We start from the raw sequence: 6,874 nt of genomic DNA on the forward strand, positions 1-6,874 counted from the left end.
CTTCTCTTTTCTGGCGCGCGCCCCGCACCTAAAAAAAAAAAAAAAAAAAAAAAAAAATCTCTAAAAGAAATATATATATGAAATACCTTTTATTCTTGGTTCTGTTCCTATCCTATTTTGCTCCAACTTTCTATTCTTTTCCTCCATGAATGCCATAACATTTATCACAGCTTCTAAATACATTCTAATAGTTGGTACATAAAGGCCCCCAGACTGGGTCAGCCCTGTAGCCTAGTGGTTAAGTGACCAGATCACACATGGTTGACCATGGTTCAAGTCACAGCCCTGACAGCTTGAAAAACATACCAGGTGTAGGACCGGCAGATGGCACAATGGTTACATCACTGGACTCCCAAGTAGTCCGCTGCAGTCTGAGTCCTGGACCTGGCAGCTAAAAACTCACACCAGGTGTGTGTGCATACATGTCCAAGATCCCAAGAGAATGAAGGACTGTGGGTGGCCATCTCCCCCCTGGGGGGAGTGGGGGGAGGCGGGCTGGTTTCTCACCTTCTCTTTCTGTCTCTCCAGCAAGCATATGCGCCCTACAGCAAAAATCTATCTTAAAAGAAAAAGAAAAATATACCAGGTACGTGTGCGTACATGCACAGATCTGGACAGGATGGAGAAATGGAGAAAATGGAACTGCAGCATGACCACACACACGGATGGGTGCTTTTCCTTCACCCTCTGTCTCCCTCTGGCAATTAAAAAATAAAGAAGTAGGGACCAGCAGTTAGCATAATGGCTATGTTGCAAAGCTCCCATGTAGTCAACCATGGTTCGAGTCCCAGACCTGGTGGCTTGAACTCACACTGGGCACGTGTGCATGCGTGCCCAAGATCCCGAGAGGAGAATGGAGGAGAACATATTGTGGTGTGGCCATCCCTCCTGGGGGGGGTAATTTCTCTCTATCTCTCTTTCTGGCAAGTGCACATGCCCTATAGCAAAAACCTCTCAAAAAACAAACAAACAAAAACAAAAAACAAAAGAAGTCCTCCAGACTCTTCGTTCTTGTGTTTTATCAATAAAATGTCCTATTATTCCCATATGATTATTTCCTCCAGATATATTTTCAAATTAATGAAGCTTTTCTCCAACCTCAAAAAAGACCCTGTTAGGTAGCTATCTCTTGCTCATTCTCTCTCTCTCTCTCTGTGTCTATTTATCATGATAGAAATAGAGGAAAATTATGTAATGTTTATTGTAAAAACATAGGGTAAAATGTCACAACACATCAAGATTACTTAGAGAGTGGGACAGGATAGGGAAGGAAGGACAATGATTCTCACTTTCTATTGTATACATATGCCTATAGTTGATACATACTCTAAAATCATATATACAGTATTACTGGTATAATTTCTAAGTAACATAAAATGTATCTACAACACTGAAGTTTTAGTCCTACATTAGGTAACCTGCTAAATTCAGTGTAAGGAAGATGCTCACTAAACAAAATGTAAGCACAGAAGTATGACTGACGAATAAGTGTTTAAGAAACTTGCAAAATTTTATGGTTAGGTTTCTTAAGCAAAAGCCAACTGGAATTATTTTAGAAAAGAAACTTTGGAGACCTATTTAAACAATACTCCATTTGCTCAATGTTTTCAGAATAGACCATTTTACTTGTATATCATTACTAATTTACAACAGTCCTTCACTCTAGCTTATTCTCCTTCAGATTTATTTTTGTAGCAGAAATATTATATATTTTGAACCAGAATATTAAGCAGTATTTACAAGTATCCACAGAAAATATTCTGTTACTGGTTCTTAGGGCGGGGGGTGGAGGGGGGAAGGACAGAAGAAGCACTCTTTACATTGGGACCTACAAAATTTATAAATACAGGGCTGGCAGGTGGCACAGTGGTTAAGGGCGCTGGATTCCCACATGGCCAACCATGGTTCAAGTCCCAGATCTAGTGGCTTGCTGTCTCACTTTCCTTTTTTTTCCCTCTCTCTGTCTCTTTCTGATCAAATTTTAAAAATAATAATAATAACAAATGAAAACAAATCTTTTTTTAAATGCATAAATATCTTTTTTTTTTTTGAGAGGTTTTTGCTATAGGGCACGTGCGCTCTCCAGAAAGACAGAGACAGAGAGACAGAAAGTGAGAAATCACCCCCCCCAGAGGGGATGGCCACACTGCAATCCCTTCTCCATGCTCCTCTCAGGATCCTGGGCACGCACGCACACGCACCTGGCATGAGTTTAAGCCACCGGGTCCAGGACCTGAACTGCAGTCAACTACATGGGAGTCCAGCGACATAGTCATTACGCTAACTGCTGGTCCCCATAAATATCTTTTTTACTCTACAGGTCCAACATATTACTTTGACAGCCTATCTAATAACCTATATGGGATTAGGATTCAATACAGATGTACCAGATTTAGAAAATTTTCATCAAGTAATAAAATGTTAACATTTATGCTATTATATGTTGCTTGTGAAAAAAAAAAAAATTAAATGCAGGAGTGGCACAACAGTAAACACAATGGCTGACCCACATGGAAAGGCTCTCGGTTCATATCCAGAGACGTCCCTGTTTTTGCAGGGTGTCTGCAAGACATTGATTCAAGAGTAACTGAGACCAAGGGTAGAAGGTGGCACTGAGACCCTGTTGGGGGTCCATACTTGTGTGTGTGTGCTCTCCCCTTCTCTGGCTCATGGAAGAATAATTAACTAAAAAAAAAATTCAAAGTAAGAAAAAAGTTCTGATACGGGAGTCTGGTGATCTGGGTTCCTCGTCAGTAACAGAACTACTTTGCTGTGGGACCTACCTTGGGAAAGTCACGTCTACCTCTTTGAGCCTCAGTTTCCCCATCTGTAGAATGGAAGGGAAAATACTTAAGACTAAATTCTAATTTTTCAGGGTCTCTATTCCTGAGAGGAGTTGATAAAAGCTATGTTGCGCCAAAACACATGCTTACAATCTCATTCTGATATCCATTTTGGACTCCCTAAGTTAGCACCTCATATTAAAAGACCTCTGAAGATTGTTCTATGAACTAAAATTCTATGCTGATTTTCATAAAACAACTACCGAATATGGATTACCTAATGAAGCCATTAAGCAAAAATAATTATAAAATATATCACTAATTACTTTGGTCTTAAAGCTTTTTTTTCTTTTTTTCTCAGTGGATCCTTGCACTTGCCAGAGAGATAAAGAAAGAAAGCACCCCCTGATAGAGCATGGTCACACCGTAATACATTTTCCCCATTTCTTCATTCCATCAGGATTTTTTTTTTTTTTTTGGAGAGGTTTTCCGCCACAGGGCGCAGGCGCTCGTCAGACAGACAGAGAGAGACATAGAGACAGAAAGCGAGAAATCACCCCCTAGGGGGGATGGTCACGCCACAATCCCTTCTCCTCCATTCTCCTCTCAGGATCTTGGGTACGCACACACATGCGCCCGACGTGAGTTGTAAGCCACCGGGTCCAGGACGCGAACCGCGGTCGACTACGTGGGAGTCCAGCGACATAGCCATTATGCTAACTGCTGGTTCCCAACGGCACCACTTCTTAAAAGTTTATTTCTTTCATGAGCAAGAGACACAAAAAGAGTCAGCATCCCCCCAAAAGTGCTAATGCCACTCTCCACCTTCTGTCAGCCTCTGCCAGCCTAACATCAGAGACAAACATGTGCTCGGCATACTCAAGGAGGTCTCTGGACTTGAACCAGGAACCCTCCCATGTGGGAGTGCCTCACAGCAGTGGTGTTTTACCCTGTACTACCATCTGGACCCCAATATAGCAATGTTTTATAAATAAGATTTTCTAAGACCTACGGATGGATAAATGCTAAAATCCTTGTAAAAAATGTATCTTTTTGTTTTTGTTGCCAGAGGGCACATGTACTCACAAAAGACAGGGGAAGAGAGAGAGAGGAAAGTGACCCCCCACAACATGGGACATGGTCATGCCACAATTTCTGATCCCCTATTTCTCCTTGCCATCCAGATTTTGGACACAAGAGCATATGTGACCAGCATGTTTTCCAAGCTGCTGGGATGAAGATTTGAACCGCTAGAGTCCACGTGGGTCTGGCACTCTATGTACAGCACTTAACTGCTATACTATGGGGTCCTAAAATGTATATCCTAACGCTTCAAAATTGAAGACATGTTAATCATTTTAACTATCCCCAAGTGAATTAATTTACTTCCTTTTTGATCCTACTATCTTATTTGGATAAGAACTATAGACTGGTAACGGACAAGACTGAGTTTGAACCCCGACTCTACCACTTTCCATGTAAATTTGGGTAAATTATTTAACATCTGCATGTTTGAGTTCCTAAGTCTATAAAAAGAAAATGAAAGTACTAACAGCAACCTCATACAGTTATTGGGATTAAATAAGGTAACATATGTAAAGTGCTTGGCACAGTTCCTTGAACACACTATGTACACAATAAACGTTAGCTATTACAGTTGGAATACAGCTTTCTTACTGATACAAGGCAGTTACTGCTTCTCTTACACATTTTAACATTCATTTTTAAATATCAATAGTTACGTGGAAATTTTCAAAATATAATTTTGTTTTTAATAACTCGACTTTTTCAGTACTTCTCTCCTCTAGAAAGATAAAAAGCACATAAACAGGTATCAATAAAACATATAGAGGGGGGAACCAGCAGTTAGCGTAATGGCTATGTCGCTGGACTCCCACGTAGTCGACTGCGGTTTGCGTCCTGGACCCAGTGGCTTAAAACACGCTGGGCACATGTGCGTGCGTGCCCAAGATCCTGAGAGGAGAATGGAGGAGAAGGGATTGCGGCGTGACCATCCCCCCTGGGGGGTGATTTCTCGCTTTCTGTCTCTATGTCTCTCTCTGTCTGTCTGGCGAGCGCACGCGCCCTATAGCGAAAACCTCTCCAAAAAAAAAAAAACATATAGAGGGACCAGCAATTAGAGTAAGGGCTATGTCACTGAACTCCTATGTAGTCAACAGTGGTTCAAGTTTCGAACCTGGGGGCTTAAAACTCATGCCAGCCCGTGTGCATGCGTGCCCAAGATCCCGAGAGGAAAATGGAGAAGGGATTGCGGTGTGGCCATCCTCACTGGGGAGTGATTTCTCGCTTTCTGTCTCTGTCTGTATGGCGAGCGCATGTGCTCTATAGCTAAAACCTCTCAAAAAAATAATAATAATAAAATAAAACATATAGAGATTGGTGGGGTCGAGTGGAAAGAGATCCAGCTTCAGACCCAGAGAGAACTGAATACAAGACCTACTTCAGCAATTTAGTGATTATGTAATCTGGCCATTGTAAAAATTATGAAAAAAATGTGTACAGTATATAGAGCATTAAGACCAATAACTGGCACTCAACAAAAAGTACTTACTACTCTTGTCCTCACCTAACCCTTATAGATAGTAAATCTAGCTTTGTCAGGGAAGACAAAAGATTCCAACAAGCAGGAATACTGATTTCTATCAGGCTAATGATGAAGAACACTAATTTAATCAGGTCAATATAAGAACTAAGACAATGCTTTTGGCATCACATATTCTAGAATCTGATTAAAACTGGACCACTAGCTCCTAGGAAAGTTTCTGGATTTTGGTTAATGCTGTGTATCAGGAACTCAGACCTTGTATGAAGGAGGATACTAGCTAATGATTTCTGAACTGAACTTTAACTTCAAGTCTGAAAACGTTATCTAGTCAATTTTGTGACAAATCAACACATTAACTTTACTCATAATGAAGCAAGTAAATCTTGTTTTCATTAGACTTTTCGATTTCTGAAGACCCGAAAATACGTGGCATTGTGTATGAAATACAAACTTGATTAACAGAACCACAAACTATGATAGCATTTGTTTGAATGCTCTTAAATGTGATAAACACATAATCCTAACACTGAACTAAAAAAAAAAGGAAAATATACAAAAAGGCAAAAAAAAAAAAAAAAAAAGCTGGCTGCATCCAATTCTCTGAATCAATTCAGGTCATCAAATGAGCCTCTAATTTCCCAAGCAAACAAACAAACAAACAACCTACAAACACGGAAGTCATAGCTTACAAAACTGAGCCAGCAAATATAAACAGTTTTCTGTGTAGCTGGACTATAGTTTACCCTTACTTCTACTCCCTGGGCGGAATACTTTATCCTTTGCCGTGACTTTCTCAAACTCTTTGGGCAAATAATCTCATCAGAATGTTTATCTTAATGTAGGAATGAAGTCAAAGAGTACCACAGACTCAGTTCCCCCAAAACGCAGGGCCCTCGGGGAGCTCGGTCCTGGACCAAGTTTTACCCCAGTGACCTTGGTCCCAAAGACTCCCCTCCCTTCCTCCTGCCGGTTCTTCCACGTGCTGCCGTCTGCGGTTACCTTGGAGGTGGCTGCTTGTCAGGGAAAGCGCTAGGGGACCCAAATGCACGAAGGGAACAAGAGTTGCTAACAGCACCCGAGCTGTGCCATCCTTTCCCTCCTGACACCAACTCTCCACGGCGCGCGCACAGCCCCACAAATTTCCCGAGCAAAGCCCTGCGGGGATAACCCCGACCTTGCTTGGCGACCCAGGCTGCCGGACAGGATGGAGAGTGAAGCCCAAGGCACAGAAAGCCCCTTTTCCCGCACCACTATATTCTGTCGCCTGGCGTAGGTGCCAGGCAGACAGGAGAAGGGGACAAGCCCAGGAAGGAGGGAACGAAGGCAGGAGGAAAGTAGGATGGAGAATCCTGCGCCACGCCACCGCCACCTCCTCCGCCACTTCCAGGGCTCCCCAGAGGCCCTGCCCAGTCGCCAACCTAGCGGGAGGCAAGGCCTGGGGCGGCAGGGCCGGCTGGAGGCCCGCGGACCCCGGGGCCCCGGGGGCGCGGCGTCCTCACCATCAGAACTTTGGCCCCGTTCTCCA

The 6,874-nt window shown here is 42.7% G+C and overlaps 1 protein-coding gene across 1 annotated transcript in view; it reads right to left on the reverse strand.

Annotated features, from left to right (window-relative positions):
- XPO4 (exportin 4) overlaps positions 1 to 2,827 on the reverse strand; it is a 128,801-nt gene extending 125,974 nt beyond the window's left edge. The window contains exon 1 of the mRNA XM_006159508.2: positions 2,784 to 2,827. The gene's annotated coding sequence lies outside the window, so the exon portion shown is untranslated. The remainder of the gene's footprint in view (positions 1 to 2,783) is intronic.
- Between the last annotated feature and the right edge of the window lie 4,047 nt (positions 2,828 to 6,874).

This window comes from Tupaia chinensis, unplaced genomic scaffold (assembly GCF_000334495.1).
Source record: "Tupaia chinensis unplaced genomic scaffold, TupChi_1.0 Scaffold000634_1, whole genome shotgun sequence".
NCBI lineage: Eukaryota > Metazoa > Chordata > Mammalia > Scandentia > Tupaiidae > Tupaia > Tupaia belangeri.